Source organism: Bos taurus, chromosome 8, assembly GCF_002263795.3.
Source record: "Bos taurus isolate L1 Dominette 01449 registration number 42190680 breed Hereford chromosome 8, ARS-UCD2.0, whole genome shotgun sequence".
NCBI classification, from domain to species: Eukaryota; Metazoa; Chordata; class Mammalia; order Artiodactyla; family Bovidae; genus Bos; species Bos taurus.
The window spans coordinates 39499382-39522126 of record NC_037335.1 but is presented as its reverse complement, the minus strand read 5'-3'; positions in this window follow the sequence as shown (position 1 = coordinate 39522126).

The window sequence follows — 22745 nt, the reverse complement described above, 5'->3', positions numbered from 1 at the left end:
CCCAGCACTGGTATTTTTTCAAAACTCCTGAAGGGACTGTCACATGTAACCACAAATTAGAAACCTTTAACTTAGAGAAACGATTTTCAAACTCACCTGCACATTAGAGTCACCAGGGGAATTTAAAAATATCCAAATACCCAGGCTTCACCCTGAACCAATTAAGTCAGAATATGTGGGAGTAAGACCCATGCATCAGTATTTTTTTTTCAGCTACCCAGATGATTAATATGTGACCAAGTTTGGGAACCTTTTAAAAACTCTCTTCTTCTCTATGTAAACTAGTTCATGCCTAATACAGATATGCTGTTTGCTCTGAGTTAATTATATCACTGCTTCTCAAATATATATGTTCATATGATTACGCTGGGGTTTGTTAAAATGCATATTCTGAATCAGCAGAGGTAGCACTGAGATTCTGCATTCCCAACAAGATCCCAGATGATACCAATGTTACTGGTTAAGTGAACCACACTTTGAGTAGCAATGAGTCTTGCCATTGTATGGTCATCTAGATGAATCTTCAATTGAGAAACTAAAAAGACACAATATAGATTTTCATATAAAGGCCAATAGTTTAAGATGCTTGCTCCTTGAAGGAAAGTTATGACCAACCTAGATAGCATATTCAAAAGCAGAGACATTACTTTCCAATAAAAGTTCATGTAGTCAAGGCTATGGTTTTTCCTGTGGTCACGTATGGATGTGACAGTTGGACTGTGAAGAAGGCTGAGCGCCGAAGAATTGATGCTTTTGAACTGTGGTGTTGGAGAAGACTCTTGAGAGTCCCTTGGACTGCAAGGAGATCCAACCAGTCCATTCTGAAGGAGATCAGCCCTGGGATTTCTTTGGAAGGAATGATGCTAAAGCTGAAACTCCAGTACTTTGGCCACCTCATGGGAAGAGTTGACTCATTGGAAAAGACTCTGATGCTGGGAGGGATTGGGGGCAGGAGGAGAAGGGGACGGCAGAGGATGAGATGGCTGGATGGCATCACTGACTCGATGGACGTGAGTCTGAGTGAACTCCGGGAGTTGGTGATGGACAGGGAGGCCTGGCGTGCTGCGATTCATGGAGTCGCAGAGTCGGACACGACTGAGCAACTGATCTGATCTGATCTGATCTGACCCTGCACTTAAATTCTGGTAGAATATGATAGTTAATTTGGGAAACTTAATTAAACAATTAGGGCAAAATAGTTGTCCTAGATAATGTTGGAATGTTTCAGATAGAACCACTTGTCAGATAGGCTTTAAAAAAGATTCAAGCACTGGATGGTTTACAATACTAGAGCAGTGGCAGAATTCCTTAAAAATTTATCTCCAAAACCATTGTGTAAAGCAGAAATAATAACTATACAGACTTTACTATGATTTAAAAATTTTTGTATTTGATGGGAAGTTATGCAGATGTTCCTGGACACCCTGAACCATTTCCATACAACCTCTGATCCCTCTGAGCATGGACTGAAATCCTTTGATTTAATGTACAGAGAATGCAAGAAATCTATTCTGAGGAAATCAGTTAGATTTAAGTTGAGCATACATTTGAAATCTTTGTTTATGTAATAGCTCGTAGTCACTGGAGTAATTTAGTTATTCATTATTTATTTGAAAAAAAACTTTCATTGTTGACTTTTTATGAATCAGACATAATTCTAGGAAATGGAAATACCAGTGGGAAGATCTATTCAAAATTAACAGAGGAGATAATTTTTATTCAGTTCAGTTCAGTCACTCAGTCGTGTCCGACTCTTTGCAACCCCATAGACCACAGCATACCAGGCTTCCCTATCCATCACCAATTTCCAGAGCTTGCTCAAACTCATGTCCATCGTGTTGGTGATACCATCCAACCATTTTATCCTCTGTCATCCCCTTCTCTTCCTGCCTTCAATCTTTCCCAGCATCAGGGTCTTTTCCAATGAGTCATTTCTTTGCATCAGGTGGTTAAAGTATTGAAGTTTCAGCTTTAGCATCAATCCTCCCAATGAATGTTCAGGATTGTATTCCTTTAGGATTGACTGGTGTGATCTCCTTGCAGTCCAAGGGACTCTCAAGAGTCTTCTCCAACACCACAGTTCAAAAGCATCAATTCTTTAGTGTTCAGCTTTTATATGGTCCAACTCTCACATCCATACATGACTACTGGAAAAACTTTGACTAGACAGACCTTTGTCGACAAAATAATGTCTCTGCTTTTTAATATGCTGTCTAGGTTGGTCATAGCTTTTCTTCCAAGGAGCAAGCGTCTTTTAATTTCATGGCTGCAGTCACTATCTGCAGTGATTTTAGAGCCCAAGAAAATAAAGTCTGTCACTGTTTCCATTGTTTTTCCATCTATTTGCCATGAAGTGATGGGACCAGATGCCATGATCTTAGTTTTTTGAATGTTGAGTTTTAAGCCAACATTTTCACTCTCTTCTTTCACTTTCATCAACAGACTCCTTAGTTCTCTTCGCTTTCTGCACATCTGAGGTTATTGATATTTCTCCTAGCAATCTTGATTCCAGCTTGTGCTTCATCCAGCCTGGCATTTCACATGATGTATTCTGCATATAAGTTAAATAAGCAGGGTGACAATATACAGCCTTAATGTACTCCTCTCCCAATTTGAAACCAATCTGTTGTTCCATGTCCAGTTCTAACTGTTGCTTCTTGACCTGCATACAGATTTCTCAGGAGGCAGGTAAGGTGGTATGGTATTCCCATTTCTTGAAGAATTTTCCATGGTTAGATGTGAGCCATACAATCAAAGGCTTTGGCGTACTCAATAAAGCAGAAGTAGATTTTTTTCTGGAACTCTCTTGCCTTTTTGATGATCCAGTGGATGTTGGCAATTTGATCTCTGGTTCCTCTGCCTTTTCTAAATCCAGCTTGAACATCTGGAAGTTCATGGTTCCCATACTGTTGAAGACTGGACTGGAGAATTTTGAGCATTACTTTGCTGGCGTGTGAGATGAATGCAATTGTGCAGTAGTTTGAACATTCTTTGGCCTTGCCTTTCTTTGGGATTGAAATGAGCACTGACCTTTTCCAGTTCTGTGGCCACTGCTGAGTTTTCCAAATTTGCTGGCATATTGAGTGGAGCACCTTAACAGCATCATCTTTTAGGATTTGAAATGCTCAACTGGAATTCCAACACCTCCACTAGCTTTGTTTGTAGTGATGCTTCCTAAGGCCCACTTGACTTTGCATTCCAGGATGTCTGGCTCTAGGTGAGTGATCACACCATCATGGTTATCTGGGTCATGAAGATTTTTTTGGTAAAGTTTATTCTTATTATGTATTTATTTATGTTAAATATTTATTTATATACATAAAATTTTGTATTTTATTTCATTTTTATTATCAAATTGAAACATATGCAGAAATTCAGGGAAAAAAAGCTGTGCTAAAGTGCAAGGTGAAGCAGCAAGTGTTGATGCAGCTGCAGCAAGTTATCCAAATCTAGCTAAGATGAAGTTGACTACACTAAACAACAGATTTCCAATGTAGATGAAAAGCCTTACATTAGAAGAAGATGGCATCTAGGATTTTCATTGCTAGAGAGGAAAAGTCAATGCCTGCTTCAAAGCTTAGGACAGGCTTCTCTTTTTAGAGATTAATGTAATTGTGACTTTAATTTGGAGCCAGTGGTCATTTCAGAAATCCTAGGACCCATAAACACTACACTAAATCTACTCTGTGCTGTATAAACAGCACTACAGTCTAAATGACGGCACATCTGTTCACAACATGGGTTACTGAATACTTTAAGTCCTCTGTGGAGACCTACTGCTCAGAAAAAAAAAAAAAAGGTTCCTTTCAAAATATTACCGCTGGTCATACCAGGAGTTCGGATGTGCAGTGAATTTAATGTTGTTTTCATGCCTATTACCACAGCATGAATTCTAAAACCCATGGCTCAAAGAGTCATTTTGACCTCAAGCCATATTATTTAAGAAATACATTTTTTTTTTTTGACAGAACCAATAGGAGATTTTATTAGAGAGACAGATACAGGTTGATTGATTGATCGACTGGATGATTTGTTGGTATTGATGCATACAATTATGGAGGCTAAGAAATTTCACAATCTACATCTTTTGTTAGCTGGAGGCCCAGGGAAGCTGGTGGTATAGTTTTGAGAACTGCAGAGTCAATGATGTAAGTCCCAGTCCAAGGGAGAAGACTGACATTCCAGCTCAAGTAGAGAAAGCAAATTTATCCTTCCTCAACCTTTCTATTCTGTGCAGGCTCTCAACAGATTGGGGGCTGGTCTGTCACACTGGGAGGGCAATCTGCTTTACTCAGAGAGTACAGAAGATACCAGGAGGGAGGGAATGAACGTGAGGCAGGAGCCAGCCCATGAAGGCTCCATGTGCAGGCTAAGGAGTGCGGATTTTGTGCCTTTGGAACGAATTGATTCTCCTGATAACCTGAAACCTTTGTTAGAAGGTGTGTGGCCAGAGATAGGAGAGTCTGGCCATAAGACGGAGGATGGAGGAGCTAAGTGTCTCCTGCCTTGGGAATTCACCCCACCTTTATGATTCTCAGAACTCAACCAACCAGCCTCACAGATTGGAGAGTTAGTGGAATCACAGCATGCTCTATAAGAAGTGTTCAGTGCTTTCTGCTGGATGGCTCGGGGCCCCTGGGAGGGTGGGGTGCAGGAGGAAGCGGTGCCAACTCCAGTCTCTCCTCTGGAGGTCAGTAATGAGATCCCACCAGCACCTGTTGGCCCACAGTCATGGCATCACCACTGATGATGTATGAGTCCAACAGAACGATAAAGTCATGCAATGCCAGTGTTCACCAGCGTTGTCATCCATATTTTATGTCATAGCATGTAGGTATGAAGATGCAGCTGCTTCATCCCCAAGAAATGCCAAGGTGATGAGAGGAAGAAAACAAGAATCTCCCCTCCCACCTCCTGTGTACAGACAGGAAGTATGCTGAGCCCAGGCTGCGGGCAGAGCTCCCAGGCTGCTCTGGACCCATGTTCAAGGGTCCAAACTGCTGCTGCTGCGGAGTCGGCTGCTGGCCGGGAGGGTAGTACATCCCACTTCTCCTCCCTTCAGGTGGCAGCTCTGGCCCCTAGATTTTCTCTGATGGAATAGAGTGCCTCCCTGGTGTACGCAGAGCATCAGATCAGCTTCAGGAAGTGTGGCCAAGTAGGGCAGCGAGAGGCTGACCCCAGAGGTCAGGGGGCCCAGCTGGGAGCTTCTGATGCACAGCCACTGCCTGACCAGGGGTTCCGGAGGGGATGGTTCTGAGTTTCTCCTGCAGTTTGAGCTCACAGACATACAACTTTTATTTCGCAGATGCCAGCTCTCTCCTGGGTTCATTTTTTCTGATCCCAGGCATGGATTATTTTTTCATAATAGATGAAAGTTCTAGAAGCATGTTCTTAGGAGTAGATAAAAAAATGACTGGGCTACAAGAACCTTCAAGTTGGACCATGTGTGGCTAATTAGTGGAACTGCTGCTGGTTGCAGATATAAAGGCTCTGACCTGCTGGCTGTCAAGAAATACATTTTTTAAGGCTATAGCTTGTCCTTGATGGATCAGTGCCAAGTCACTTGAACACCTTCTAGGAACTGACCATTTTAAATGTCATTAAGAACATTCAAGTTTCATGGGAAGAGATCAAAATATCAACATTAATACGAGTTTGGAAGAAGTGATTCCAACCCTCATGGATGATTTTGAAGGTTTCAGGACTTCAGTGGAGGAAGGAACTGCAGATGTGGTGGAAGAAGCCAGGGAACTAGAATCAGAAGTGGAGCCTGAGGATGTGACTGAACTACTGCAATCTCATGATAAAAATTTTATGGATGAGGGATGGTTTCTTATGGGTGAGCAAGGAAAGTGGTTTCTTGAGATGGAAGCTACTCCTGGTGAAGATGCTATGGAGATTGTTGAAATGACAGCAAAGGATTTAGAATACTATATAAACTTTGTTGATAAAGCAGCAACAGGATTTGAGAGGGTCAACTCCAATTTTGAAAGAAGTTCTACTGTGAGTAAAATGCTATCAAACATCATTGCAGGCTACAGAGAAATCATCTGTGAAATAAAGAGTCAATTAATGTGGCAAGCTTCCTTGTGTTCCAATTGCCTGTGTTAATAAATTGAAATAGCCACACCAACCTTCAGCAACCATCACCCTGATCAGTCAGCAGCCATCAACATCGAGGCAAGACCCTCAGCTAGCAAAAATATTATGACTTGCTGAAGGTTAAGATGATGCTTAGCATTTTTTAAGTAATAAAGTATTTTTAATATTAATTTATTTGGCTGCACTGGGTCTTAGCTGCAGCACATGGGATCTTTGATCTTCTCTGTGGCATGAGTTCCCTTGTTCCCTGCATTGGGAATACAGTCTTAGCCACTGGACCACCAGGAAGTCCCAATAAAGTATTTTTAAATTAATACATGTGTACTTTTTTTAGACATCATGCTATTGCACTTAGTAGACTACTGTATAGTTTAAGCATAACTTTTATATATGTGGGGAAGTCAAAAAATTCATGTGACTTGCTTTATTGCTGTGGTCCAGAACCCAACCCTCAATATTTCAGAGGTATTCCTCTAATCGTGAAGCACAGAATACAAGGAGGGACTGTGTGAGAGAAGAATCCTTGTGGCTGCCAAACTCAGACTAAGTCGGGAGAAGATAGTTCTCCAAAGCACGAGGGCCACCCTGATTTAATAGGCAAAACCTGTTTGGAGTACAGTTGTCCCTCCATGTCCTTTGGTTCTGAATCCATGGATTCAACCAACCTCGGATTAATAATACTAGAAAAAAAATTGCAGAAAGTTCCAAGAAGCAAAATTTGAATTTGTCATATGCAGGCAACTATTTACATAGTATTTACATTTAAACTTTTTGTTGTTGTTCAGTCACAAAGTTGTGTCTGACTCTCTGTGACCCCATGAACTGCAGCTTGCCAGGCTTTAGGTGGTATTAAGTATTATAAGTAACGCTGGTGACTTAAAGTAGGTGGGAAGATGTGCATAGGTTATATCCAAATACTGTGCCATTTTATATAAGAGACTTGAGCATCCACAGATTTTGGTATCCTAGGGTTATCCTGGAACGAGTCATCCTTGGTTACTGAGGGATGACTATAATACAGGTGAAGCTGGCAAGCTGACAGCAGAAGCTTCTCTACAACTCTGCTGCCTTCGATAGTTCTACCTCCTCTATTTCTAGGTCACTCTCTCAAGTACCCTAACTCCAAGCATCCTTCAAACAGTCCCTTACTGGACAAACAATTAATTTTTTTTTTCTGTTGTCCCCACCTACCTCATATCTTCATTCTCTTGCTTACTGAATTAAAATTCCATGATCAACTGTTATAATCAGTGATTTGCATACACCCTCAACTCCCTTGTCTCTTTTTCACTTCCTCTTACTCATCCAGGAAAACTCCAACATTGCTTTAATTAAGCTTTCTCTATTCCGAGCTTTGTCTTGTGCAGCTGAATGTGGGTGGGAAAAAACCCACAGCTGTGCTGCAGGGCCCGATTTCACATTCTTGATGTCTAGTGGGCTCTTTCACTGCCTGGTTATCAAACTACATCTCCTTGGTCTTTTCACCTTCTGTTATTCTAAGTGACTTCTTCGTGCCTTCTCTGTTATCTTCAAACCTCAACGTCTTTACCCCCTCCCACCCAAATTCACTGTCAGTTGATGATGATCTTGCATCCTATACACAGAAAAAAAAACTAGAATCAGTTCGTGAATAGAACACTCATCTGTCAGGGTTGTCGCCATGTAACCTGCTTTCTTTTACTGTTTGGAGGTGCTTTACTGAAGGGAATCTCCTGGGAGGTAGGTAGCTGGCTTATGGCCTCTGGTTGATTTACTTTAGTTTCACTGCAGTTTACACCGAAGGCCCTCCCCATTGCCCCTTGGGCTTCCCCCAGCCAGTGACTGAGCATGGTGTGAGTACCAGAAATGGGTCATTTTTCCTCCACGTACAGTTCCTCTAATAGGCAATCCTGCTTGAAGACTCCCTATTGAACCAGTTAAGACTTTCTGAGTGGTACTGCAGTTTTGAGTCTTCCTACCTAATCTTCTGTTTTTCTTTCTCATTTAAAAAATATTTATGGAGATATGCTTCACATACTATACACTTCACCTATTTACAGTGTATAATTCATTCCTTTTCATTATATTCACAGTTATACAACCATCACTCCAGTCAATGTTAGAACGTTTTCATTACTGCCTAAAAAACCCATACCCTTTAGCTGTCAACTCTCCAAATCTTCCAAGCCTTTGATAACCATTAATTGATGTCTTTATAGATTTGGGTCTCCTGGATAATTCATGTAAGAGCAATCATATACTTTGTGGTCATTTGTGACTAACTTAGCATGTTTTCAAGGCTCATCTATATTGTAGCATGTATCAGTACTTCCTTTTTTATTGCTGAAAATATTTCATTGTCTGGGCACACCACATTTTATTTATTCATCAGCTAATAGATATTCAGGTTGTTCCAACTTTTTGTCAATTGTAAATAGTATTTCTGTGAGCATTCTGTACAAGTTTTTGAAAGGATATTTATCTTCATTTCTCTGGTGTTTATACCTAGGAGTAGAATTGTTGGTCCATATGATAACTCTGTGTTTAACCCTTTGAGGAACTACCCAATCCTCTTTTACTTCTTCTGTTTTTCCCCAAGTCTCGGGCTTGCAGAATGGTCTGAAGGCACTTTGTACCTACTCCTGATCTCTTTTGTCTTAACCCTTCACAGATTTTCTCCTGGTAAACCTCTGGCACATCTGATTTTATCCTGGTACCTACTTCTCATAAGACCTACACTTGTACATCCTGGATGAATGCTCTGTGCTCTCATGTAAGGCCATACTTTTCATTTATGATCTAGATTCTGTCTTCTCTTCCTATTTAAGAACATTGCTCTAGCAATTCCCCTTTTCCTTCCTTCAACATAAATTGCTACCTTTCATCTGGACCATTCCATTGGATTACATACACACTGTTATTTCTCACAATTGTTCAATTAATTAAACAATTATTCTTTTTGCCCTACTTCCCTTTCCAGCACTTTCCATCTTTCTCTCTTCTACTTTAACACAACTGCTTATCTGATTTCTCCTCTTACATACCTAATAAGCTTCCCATGCTTAACATATCAAAAAAACTTAAGTGGGTGGATAGGAAATAAAATGAAAACATTTTGAACATGCTCTAATTAGAGACTAGTTCTCCTGAGCCCTTCTAGAAGAAACTAATAAAGGATGAACTGGGAGATAAAGAAACTATAGCAGAATGACTGAAGAATATTGACTCTCTTATTGTAGGATTAAGAATATAGATTATAGCTACAGAACATAATGCAAATTTTTAAAAGACATAAGTTATTAAAGTCGTTCCAATCAATACTACCCATTTGTAAAGCTCAAATGACATCTTTAAGAGAACATCTTTGTGGAGAGACAGAGCTAACTTCAAATAGCAACTTTAATACTTAGCAGCTATGTTACTTTGGACCAGTTAATTTTGCTGAGTTTCATTTCTTGGGGGGCAAAATAGAAAGAATTCTTTCCTAAAAGAATCCTAAAAGAATGTAGAACAAAAATCATGAAGAATTCATTCACTGAATAGATATGTATTAGCACATACCATTTGCCATGCACTGTCCAAGGTGCTAGGCATACAATACAAATAAAACAGACAAAGAACTACTTTATAACTGAGGGAAGACAAACAAACAAATAAATGAAATATATGTGAAATGGTCATGAGTGTCATGTGTGCATGCTTGCTAAGTCCACTGTAGCCTGCCAGGCTTCTCTATTCATGGGATTCTCCAGGCAAGAATACTAGAGTGGGTTGCCATGCCCTCCTCCAGGGATCTTTGCAACCCAGGGATTCAATCTGCATCTTCTGTGACTCCTGAATTGTAGGCTGATTCTTTACCACTGAGCCGCCAGGGAAACCCAATGAGTGTCATGGAGAAAACCAAATCAGGGTATTGATATAGGGAGTGCTGGAGGCTGGGATACATTGGGGTTTCAATTACATCTCATCTGAAGGATGCGATACGGAGCATGTTACGTGGATATAGGAAGGTGGGGAAGGGGTCTAGGAAAAGTCACTGCCCTGATTCCTGCAGCTGCAGTTACTGTTATAGCTCTTGTAATGATCCGAAGGAGCAACTCTGACGTCTACAACTTCATACCAAAGTCTTCCAGGGGCATACCTCCATGGTTGTGCTCTATAACTGAGCCACAGAAAGCTCTATCTTGAGCTGTCAGTTTCTTACAGAGGCCCTGGATATATCAGTATTTTATTTGAATGTTCTTGATTAAATTCTTTCTCTCCATTCTCTTCCTGACTGTGACACAGGTGCTGGATGTCTGGGCTGGAAGGCAATCTTGAACACCACCATCCTATGCTTAACTCAGTTATCACTCAGCTCATCTCCTGATACTCAGTCATTTTCTCCAGGCTGCACTTCTGCACCTCATCTTCTTCCCTTAAGGTGAGGGAATTAATTCCATATCCAGAACTCTACCCAGGCAATTGAAGTGGTAACTTTTTTCCTGATAGCCTAGTGTATTATTAATACAGAACCCTCATTTTGTACCTACTATTGTTCTTTTTCATTACCCACTTATATGACAGTATTTATTTAGCACCTATTTCATGTCAAACTTTGATTGATACTGGATATGTGGTGGGGAAAGAAACAGATCTGTTTCCTGCCTTTATAGTCTGCAGGAGTGACTTTGAATGCTTATTCCATTGATTCTTCCTACACCTACACTACCAGCCAAAGAATAGGTACATTGCTTGGACTGCATTGTCTTTTTTTGCAACCTTTGTAGAATATAGTATCTATGCTTGATGATTGTATCTCATCAATGATCTTTATGGTGATTATGGTAAGGTTCTTCAGCATCAACCCTTTCTGATTTCAGAATTTGATTTCTGTTGTATACTCAATGCTATTCAATTTAAATTCATTGCATTATAACAATGTAATCTTAATAAAATTAGAGGTTCCTATATGGTCTAGGCATTATAAAGTAACTGTATTCAAACAAATCAAGTCGATAACCAAGAATAATTAGAGAGAAAATATGAGTTTTTTTTAAGGGAATGAAATTGTAACCAATATATAACATAAAGCAAAATGTTTGACATTCTCTTTGCCATCTATCTCTTATTTCCTTCCACATACTACATAAACCTGAAATAAAGATTTCTTCTTTTCATTCATCCCTCAAGTCAGGTACTGTACCTGGGCCTCACACATCTTTTGTCTTTCCCGCCTTCTGTGCATGACTTGTTTGTTATTATTGTCAGCCTAAGCTCTCTGGCTTACATTTTATTTCTCACTTAAGCCACTACTTGGATTCTATGCAATTGTGGTTTGTTTGGTGTTTTGTTTAGTTTTGTTGAGTGGAGAAAACTTTATTGTAGGGCTAAACAAGGAGACGGAGAAGGCAATGGCACCGCACTCCAGTACTCTTGCCTGGAAAATCCCACGGACGGAGGAGCCTGGTAGGCTGCAGTCCACGGGGTTGCTAAGAGTCAGACACGACTGAGCGACTTCACTTTCACTTTTCACTTTCATGCATTGGAGAAGGAAATGGCAACCCACTCCAGTGTTCTTGCCTGGAGAATCCCAGGGACGGAGGAGCCTGGGCTCCTCCTCCAGCCTGGGCTGCCGTCTATGGGGTTGCACAGAGTTGGACATGACTGAAGCAACTTAGCAGCAGCAGCAAGCAAGGAGAATGTGGTGGCTTAGGCTCAAAAACCTGAACTCATGTAATAGTAGTTATTAAACTTTAGTGTGCCTCAGAATCATGAAATTCTTGTTTAGAACACAAGTGACTCACCTCCAGAGTTTGATACATGAGATCTGGATTGGGGCTCAAGAATTTACATTTCTAACAAATTCCCAGTTAGTACTGTTACTGCTGGTCCAAAACATTTTGAGAACTACAATATACTCTACAATATATACCCTACAATATAGGAATATCTGGCAGCTGTTCCAGCAAATAATTTATCCCTAGGTAAGAAGCCTTTGTTATACCCTGTATATAAATAACATTAGATGATTTCCTTATATGGTAATACAAAGCTTAAGAATTTATGAGTCATCTTCTGTCAGCATATTTAACATCCAGTAGGTAGGGATATGTGTCTGATAGACCCTGGTATAATGCACAAAGAATAAAGGAAATGTTATTTTTAGCTTGATTACATATAAAGGAGACAGAAAAGTGGGGTTGGTATGAAGCTCTGAAGCCAGGTTCTCTGAGATTTGGTCCTGCCTCTGCAGAATTTCTGGAAGACCCTGGGAAAGTTAGTCTCTTGTGTCTCAATTTCTTTCTTTTGAAATGAAGATAACGGAAGTAGCCATCTGTAGTTGTCGTGAGGCTCAAATGATTTACTGTGTATAAAGCTTTTGAAGAATGACTGGTGTGTTGCACACACTCTGACGTTACTTATTACCATCAGGAATTTGTTGTCTTCTCTATTTTACCTCATGGGCTTCCCTGGTGGCTCAGATGGTAAAGAATCTGCACTGCAGGAGACCTGGGTTCTATCCATGTAGGGAAGATACCCTGGAGAAGGGAATGGCAACCTTCTCCAGTAGTCTTGCCTGGAGAATTCCATGGACAGAGGTGCCTGGTGAGCTATAGTCCATGGGATCACAAAGAATCAGACATGACTAAGTGACTAACATTATGTTATCTCATTCAAACCTAAAGCTAATTCTTTTAAAAGGTAGGCACCCATGTTATTCTCATTGAGAAGACTAGGAAACAGAAGTTCAGAAAGGTTAAATAAAGAATCCCCAGCTGGTAAAATCTCTGGCCTTGTGTTATTTCACCAGTGTTTTCCCAAAGGAATAATTTTCTCCCATAAGAAGGATGATACAAGGAAGTTAATTTCAAAAGTACATCTGAATGTAATTGAAAAATTATTGGGCTGGCCAAAAAGTTCATTCAGATTTTCCTGTAACATCATATGGAAAAACATGAATGAACTTTTTGGCCAACCCAATACTTGCTTGATCAGGATGGTTGGTGGAAAACTAGAACAAAAAAATTCATAATTCATATGAAAACACAAAAGACCCTGAATAGCCAAAGCAATCTTGAGAAAGAAGAAAGGAGCTGGGGAAATCAACCTTCCTGACTTCAGACTATACTACAAAGCTTCAGTCATCAAGACAGTGTGGTACTGGCACAAAAACAGAAATATAGAACAATGGAACAAGGTAGAAAGCCCAGAGATAAACCCACACACCTATGGGCAACTTATTTTTGATAAAGAAAGCAAGAATATACAATGGGGAAAAGATAGTCTCTTCAATAAGTGATGCTGGGAAAACTGGAAAGCTATATGTAAAAGAATGAAATTAGAACACTTCCTAACACCATACACAAAGATAAACTCAAAATGAATTAAAGACTTAAAAATGCAAAATAAGAAACTATAAAACTCTTAGAGGAAAATGTAGATGTTGAGGTCCTTTAATGGACCGGAACCTGGTGGTTTGGAGTCAATGATGAGAAAGTGAAAGAAGGAGAGAGGCTAATATTTCCTGGGTTACGCAGCTGGCTTTTGAGTTCCAGGAAATCAGCCAGAAATAGACAGATAGAGAGAGAGAAAGAAAGAAAGAAAGACATGGGGACCCAAGCTCTGATGGAGCAAAGGTGTTTTAATCAACATGGTGTGGGCATATATACTGTAGTTATTCTCAACAAAGATAAAGATTAAAATTCCAGACTTACAAAACATGGGCAATCCATATTAAAGAAAGAGAGAGTTGTTAACAATCACTTTTACCGTATGGTTCACAAGAAGGAAGAGGGTATTTATCACCATATTGAAAAACTAACGAAGGAAATGCTTGGATCCCTCAGCCCCAGGAGAGGCTTGCCTCTCCTCTTAATTCCTGAATATTCAGGAATTAATAAGGAACAGAGGATTCCTGACAGATCCAAGATAGCACACAGGAAGCCTCCTGTTAAATGCTTCCTGACACATAGATAGAACAGTCTATGACATAAATCACAGCAAGATCCTCTATGATCCACCTCCTAGAGTAATGGAAATAAAAACAACAATGAACAGGTGGAACCTGATTAAACTTAAAAGATTTTTCACAGCAAAGGAAACTATAAACAAGGTGAAAAGAAAACCCTCAGAATGGGAGAAATAATAGCAAATGAAACAACTGACAAAGGAGTAATTTTCAAAATATATAAGCAGCTTATGGAACTCAATACCAGAAAAACAAACAACCCAGTCAAAAAGTGGGCAAAAGGCCTAAACAGACATTTATCCAAAGAAGACATACAAATGACTAATAAACAAATGACAAGATGCTCAACATCGCTCATTATTAGAGGAATGCAAATGAAAACTACAATGAGATATCACCTCACACTGGTCAGAGTGGCCATCACCAAGAAATCTATAAACAATACATGTTGGAGAGGATGTGGAGAAAAGGGAATCCTCTTACACTGTTGGTGGGAATGTAAGTTGATATAGGCACTATGAAGACAGTATGATGATTCCATAAAAAACTAGGAATAAAAGTACCATATGGCCCAACAATTCCACTACTGGGTATATATCCTGAGAAAATCATAATTGAAAAAGACACATGTATCCCAATGTTCATTGCAGCACTATTTACAGTAGCTAGGACTTGGAAGTGACCTAGATGTCCGTCAACAGATGAACGGATAAAGAAGTGGGGATACGTATATACAGTGGAATATACTCAGCCATAAAAGGAAAACATTTGAGTCAGCGCTAATGAGATGAATGAACCTAGAGCTTATTGTACAGAGTGAAGTAAGTCAGAAAGAGAAAAACAAATGTCGTAGTTTAACACATATATATGGAATCTAGAAGGATGGTACTGACGAACGTATTTGCAGGGCAGCAATGGAGACTCAGGTATAGAAAACAGACTTACGGACACAGGAGACGGGGAAGGAGAGGGTGGGACAAATGGAGAGAGTAGCATGGAAACAAACACTGTCAAATGTAAAGTGGATTGCCAGTGGAAATTTGCTGTATGACTCAGGGAACTCAAACTGGGGCTCTTTGACACTCTAGAGAGGTGGGATAAGGTGAGAGGTGGGAGGGAGGTTCAAGAAGGAGGGGACATATGTATACCTGTGGCTGATTCATGTTGATGAATGGCGGAAACCAACACAATATTGTAAAGCAATTATCTTTCGATAAAAAATAAATTAAAAAAGGATGGTTGGTGAATTTTACAATCTAATGTTGTTATTTCCACTTTAAAATAGATTAAAGACAAATCATGGAGGCAAGGGTAGAATAGTAACACACTAGTGAGTGTCTAACATTTGCAGACTACCTGTCATATAATAGGTTTTTATAAATATTTGTTGATCTATTGGAATGAATGTTGTTTGGAATTAAAATGATCTAAAATTAAAGATTCATAATATCCAGAGTAGGCGAGATTATAGAGAAAAGGGCATTGATATAGTACTGTGAGGTTTTTGAAGTCAATTTGGCAAAAGCCACCAAATTTTAAATATGTATTTCCTTTGACCCAGAGAGTCTAATCGTCTATCCGCAGGAATACTTTTGTGCCCATAGAGCATGTACAATGATTCTTAAAATTAGCACTATTTGTAATTGTGAAAATTACAAATCAAAATGTTTGTAACTGGGAGAATTATTTAGTAAGTTATGATTACCTATTTTATTGGACACTATATAAAAGTTAAAAAGAATGATGGAAAGCAATAAATATTGAAAGATCTCCAGGAAATGTTAAGTAAAAAGAACTATAACAGAAAAAAGTACAGAATTATCCATTTTGTTTATAGAGTTCAAAACTAAATCTATAGGAAATAAGTAGGAAAATGCTTAGATAAAATTCTGAAAAGTTATATCACAAATAGTTATAGGTATTTACCTCTGAGAAGTGAAAAGGGCTAGAAACAGAGGATCAAGAAGAACTTCATATCATATGCTTGATATGATGATCCACATTAGTTGGATTTACCACAAGTAGTATGTATTAATGTTTACTTTGGGATCAAAAAAGAAAAAAGTAGCTTGCTCAAGAAATATAAGCACTTAAATGAGGGCAACCGATGCTGAAATGCACAAGATAAGCTTTCACAAGCTTTAAAACATGTCTATTCCAGTAATTAGCAGTTATTTTTTAAAATTTCCAAAATTATCATTCCAACTAAAAACTTCACTTGTACTGCTGTTGATTCCCAGAACATTTCCTGTGAGAAGTAAAGAGCTGAATTGGCAGCTGAGTGGAAAGCACACAGTACTAAAATTCTTATAGCCTTAGAGTACCTAGCCAAGAGCGTTTGCCTGGGGACTATTACATCATTTCATGCTTGATTTATAGCAGATTAAGGTGACAGTGGAAAAAAACCCAAATGAAACCAAAACTCCAACAAACAAAAACACCATTATACAGAAAGAGAAACCAAAGACATAGCATTTGTTTTTTTCTCCAAATGAATGGTTATATCAGTGTTCAGTGGGAGACAGTATTAGGTGTGGATGAAAGAAGAAAGTTATTTTCCTGGTTTTCCTCAGTTTCAGTTTGAGAAATGTAGCATGGTATATTAGTTTCTTTGACTGCTGAAACAAAATGTCATAAACCGGAGGCTTAAAACAAACAGAAACTTACTATTTCACAGTTTTGGAGGCTAGAAGCCCCAAATCAAGGTATTGGGAGTGCCATGCTCTCTCCAAAGCCTCTAGGGAGGATTTCTTCCTTGCCTCTTTTAGTTTCTGGTAGCCCCGAGTGTTCCTTGGGCTGTACATGTATCACTCCAGTCTCTGCCTCCCTTTCACATGGTTGTTTTTTCTGTGTTGTCTCTGTCTTCTATACTCTTAAGGACTCTGGTCTGTTGGATTAGGGTCCACCCTAATGACCTCGTTTTAACCTAATTACAAACAAAGACCCCATTTCCATATGTCACAGGTACAGGAGATTAGGACTTAAACATAACTTTTGGGGGAACAGAATTCAACCTGTAACAATGGATTCAAGTGTGATCAATTATTAATAACAGTTATTTAAAATATATGGCATTTGCCTAAGTCTGATAAGACTGATTCAGTAGACTTTAAAGCACCTCATAGTCATTCAATTCGAATAATCTCAACAATAGTCAAAAAAGACATAGGTGACTTAAAAGCATTTTTTTTTCAGGTAAAAAATTTTAGACATAGGTCACTGTGATAGATCTTAGGTCTCAAAGAGAACTGAGAGGACAGAAACGTCGATAAAGCAAGACTACCTGAAAGAAGGAGCTCTCTTAGCACCAGGTGCCCCTGTGAGGAGGGAAACACTGGTTTTCCCTGTGGCTAATTCTCATGATGTAGAGATAAAGGAGCACAAGCTCAAAACCTTAGGAAGAGAAGGCATCAAAGGAAAGAAAAAGAGGAAAAAAAAGATGTAGTTAAAGATGAATTATGAATGTTGGAGGTATGTAACCAGTTAGGAGTGAAAGTTAAAACGGAGAACTATGTCACTTACCATTTTCTGGTTCATTTATATATTTCATAGGTAAAATTGAAATTCAGAGTATTTAACCACATTATTAAGATGCTTTAATATCAAATCAAATCTTCCTTTAGTCAGTAGTGTAAGTAGAATGGAGTGACCACAACATTACTGTGGCTGTGGCCCAGAAAACTCACAAAGTTATTAAGTTACAGAGAAAGTAGAGTGAAGCGATTGAGAAAAGAAAACTAAACAGTAGTGATAGGAGGTATCTTTATTTTCTGCTAACCCATGGATTCTGTGTAATGCCTTAGATTGTGACTAATACTTATATAGTTATGCTTGACTTTATGATTGAAGATAGAATTCCAAAATTGCTTGGTAAATTTGATTTTTAAATGACATGCAGTTCAGCACAGGGAATATAGCTAATGCTTTATAATAACTACAAATGGAGTATTATCTACAAAAATTTTGAATCACAAAGAAAGAAATGAAAGGTATCATATGACCAAAAAAAAAAAAAAAAAACACATACATTTTCCCTGTTGTAATTTGAGTGTTGGGTTTTTTTTTTTAATATTTTCTTCTTATCAATCTACTATAATCCAGGTTATTTCATGGTGAATACTCTGACTCTACCAGATCTGGTAAAAGTTAAAAGGAGAAATTTGTCATAAGGAAGTTTCAAGATACCAGATACAGGAAGTTTCTTTGGGCCGTGTAAGGAAGAGGAAGCTGAAAACCTAAGAGAATTCATTCTTGGTACACTGTCTTTTTTTCCCCAAAGCAAGTCAGCTTTCTGTGCAACTCCACATACATGAATACAGAAGAAATCTTACAACTTTAGAGCATGGGTAACTTACTCTAAAAGAACAAATAAATCTGAGCAACTGTCTTTGAATCCTAGTTCCAAATTCCTCAGGAGGGAGACCATGAATGATTCAGTTTGACTCATGGTGTAATCAAGTTATGGGGGACAGGGTCACAAACCATAAAACAGGGGCTACAGGCTGACTACTCTGGGTGTAGAGGACATCTCTCAATGAAAGAGGGCAAAATCCTTAATCTAAATAAGGACACAGGAATTAGCACTCTATAAACTAATAATTTTCCAATGAGTCAACTCTATTCATGAGGTGCCAAAGTATTGGAGTTTCAGCTTTAGCGTCATTCCTTCCAAAGAAATCCCAGGGCTGATCTTCAGAATGGACTGGTTGGATCTCCTTGCAGTCCAAGGGACTCTCAAGAGTCTTCTCCAACACCAAAGTTCAAGCTGGGAGGGTTTGGGGGGAGGAGGAGAAGGGGACAACAGAGGATGAGATGGCTGGATGGCATCACTGACTCGATGGACGTGAGTCTGAGTGAACTCCGGGAGTTGGTGATGGACAAGGAGGCCTGGTGTGCTGCAATTCATGGGGTTGCAAAGAGTCAGACACGACTGAGCAACTGAACTGAACTGAACCGAAACTAATAATTGTTTCCCAGGTGGCTCAGTGGTAAAGAATCCACCTGCTAAGCAGGAGATGTGGGTTCAGTCTCTGGATGACAAAGATCTCCTGGAGAAGGAAATGGCAACCCAGGTATTCTTGCTTGGGGAATTACATGGACAGGAGAGCCTTGCAGGCTACAGTCCATGGGGTTGCAATAGAGGCAGACACAATTTAGCGACTAAACAACAACAAACTAATAATTAGGCCAGGGATTTCTATTCTTAAGGGTGAATGTTGGTATGGATCTTTTTATAAAGAAACATATTTTTAGTGAATTGGTACTACAAATGTTTTAAGTTAAAATTTTATTGTAAAGTAGAGCATAATTCGGAGAAGGAAATGGTAACCCACTCCAGTATTCTTGTCTAGAGAGTCCTGTGGACAGAGGAGCTTGGTGGGCTGCCATCTATAGGGTTACACAGAGTCGGACACGACTGAAGTGACTTAGCAGCAGCAACAGAATTATATAATAGATGCTTTGCAAAATAATCATTTTTACCTGAAGGAGGTTATTTATTCCTGGCTTACAGATGGGGAAATTAGTTTTTATGCACCAATATTAAACTTATCCAGTTATCTCAAGGGAAAGAGGGACCTGCTTACCAGGAACACCTTTTTCTTTGAGACTATAATGAAGGATGAAAGGATTCATTTAGAGATATAATTAAATGCAGAGGAAATTTTGAAAAAAAAATTTGCCATATCCAGCCAGACTTTGAAATGAATTGTCCTAAAATATATGAATAATTCAAAGTAAAACAACATTGCTTGCTTGTCTGTCTACCTGATTCACACTCCTGACTTTGTCTTTTGGCATATATTACTAGACCTGGGGTAAATCAGCCTCTTTCCATAGCTCTTTTTTTGATACCTTCAGAAGAGTAAATCTCTATCCTGGAAGGAAACAAACTAATTTGTGGATTTATACCCAGTCTTTTGCTTGGGCCTGTTTCCTGTTCCAAGGGGAATAACTTCCCTATATCTTTTTCTGCTCTTAAGAGTGTTTTCATTATTTCATCAGCTAATGGCATAATTTATTTTTATACAAATGCAGATCTTTGCATTTATCTCTATTACAACTCAGCCCTTATCATTCTTGCCCACACAGTTCCATGTCATGCAATAAAGTGTGACAAATGCTTCAGGATTATGAGAAAATCCAACATTTTGGCGATATATATAAGTTGTCCCCATCAAAACCATAATAGGCATTTAATAACTGTGCTAAGGGTTTAAAGTATTTTTTCATCTAAGCTTCAAAACAACTCTTCAAGCAAGATATTCTTATCCTCATTATACTGATGAGGAAATGGAAGCTTGGAAAATTTAAATGACTTCCTTGGTGAAAAGAGTAGTTCAAACCTGGGTCAGCCAGATTCCCTGAACCATGGATTTCTAACCTTTGCATCAAAACCACTTAAGGACTTTGTCGTTGTTCAGTTTCTCAGTTGTGCCTGACTCCTTGCAATCCCTCGAACTGCAGCACGCTAGGCTTCCTGTCCTTCTCTATCTCCCAGAGTCTGCTCAAACTCATATCCATTTAGTTGGTGATGCCATCCAACCATTTCATCCTCTGTCGCCCCCTTCTCCTTTTGCCCTCAATCTTTCCCAGCATCAGGGTCTTTTCCAATGAGTTAGCTCTTCGCCTCAGATGGCCAAAGTATTGGAGCTTCAGCTTCAGTACCAGTCCTTCTGATGAATATTCAGGGCTGATTTCCTTTAGGATCGACTGGTTTGATCTCTGTGCTGTCCAAGGGACTCTCAAAAGTCTTCTCCAGCACTGCAGTTGGAAAGCATCAATTTTTCGGCACTCAGCCTTTGTTACGGTATAAAAAGAAGTAAATGCCAAAGCTCCATCCCACATGTGCTGTCAGTCTTGTTGCAGGCTTGGGTTGAGGAGTGACAGTCAAGAACCAGTGCCACCGTATTCTATTACAATGGGATAACAGAACTTGTGGCACAACACCCCATACTTGACAATTGACTGCTGATTTTTACTTCTAGCTATGACCTATAATCAGTTTTGAATCTAAATGTATTACCATCTAACCGAATTCACACTTTTTGTTTTTCCATATTGTGTGAAAGAATGTCTTGAAAGACTTAGATGTCTTGGAATTTTCTTTTATCATATCAAAGAATAGAGGAAACTTTCTGAAATATTTGCCCTGGGAGCAAATTTCCAGCTATGTCACTACCAGAGATCACATAAAACATTAAAAAGTTGCTACAGAGTGAAAAGAGCTAAACATCCCAGGGTAATATTGGCTTAAAATCATAGTATCTTGGTGAAGAGAGAGGCTTTCACTATCAGAATGACAGTAAGTAAGTCACTTTATCTCTCTGTGTGGGTAGATTGATTTCTCAAGTTTATAAGCCTATGACTAATATAGTTCCCTTGTCAACCCTCTCTTCCCTATCCAAATCACTAATATAAAAAAGAATGCTTTCCTCCACAAGACACCCTCAATATCCACTAGTTCTAAATGGCTTTTCCCTGCAAATAGGCAGTGGACAGTAACAGATACCATGCCTGGTTGAATAAACATATCATTGCAAAATTCAGAAATGTTATTTACTACAATGACTGTATCTGTACTGTTTAGAGTTCTTAAACAGATTTTGTTTTGTTTTTTCCCCTCTTAAAGAGAATGCTTCCATTTCCACAGTTCAGATACTTTTCATTTTAACTCTAATGTTAAGGTCACCCTCAGCACTTTATGTTCTTCGTGTGGGTCTGTGTTCTGGTTTCTAATCTAGTTAACAGTTTTGTTTGCTGGGGGAACTCTCATGATAGTTCCTGCTTGTAATTTCAGCCTTAATATTCTAAGCAGATTTTAGATTTGCTGTTGTGTCACAACTCGTATTTGCAATTTCTTTTAGAAACTAAACAGCAACAACAAAGCACTCTCCAGCATATTTTGCTTGTAAGACGGGAGCCATAGGAATGCAATTCCCCAGTATATCCCTTCTTAGGCGAAAACAGGGCTCCAGTTCATTATTTAAAGAAGCCAGTGTGGATTCAAGTCATTTCCTAGCCTGCTATCATTTGCTCAAAGACCTTTTGCAATGGGTCTTACGTAAGAAGAAATGCAGGAGTTGCTTTGGTGAGATTTAAAGGAACAATTAAGTACAAGCTAGACCTGAATTGCAGCATCATTTGTATGGTGAAACGGGGGGCTATAAATGTATCTGTTTTTTCAGATTGACAGAAGGCTAATGATGAGTGAAAAAGGCCCGACATAGTTGGATTACAGGCTCCTTCTTTGACCTCACCTCTTACCGTTGCCCCTTCCTTTACTGTTCTTCAGCCACACTGACCTCTTTCCTGGTCCTTGAACTTGCCAAGCACATTCCCTTCTTAGGGTCTTTGTCTTTGCTACTGTTTCTGCATGAAACTGTCTTCACAGATAGCCACAGGACTGGCTCATTCTCCTTCTTCAGATCTCCACTCAAATGTTACTCTGGGAGGTCTTTCCTGGCCATTCTAACTAAAATAGCACACTGCCTCCCCACTTCCTGCTCCTTTACTTTTCCTAGTGGCAATTATACTCTTGCACGTTATAAATTTAAGGCTTTTTTTTTTTTTTTTTTTTTTTGTCGCTTTATCAGAATACAAGCTCCAGTAGGGCAAGGGGTATGTGGGTTGTGTTCACATAGCATCTTTGGGGTCCTACCAAGAATGGCAAACAGTAGGTGCTCAGTAAATATTTGTTGACCCAATGAATGAG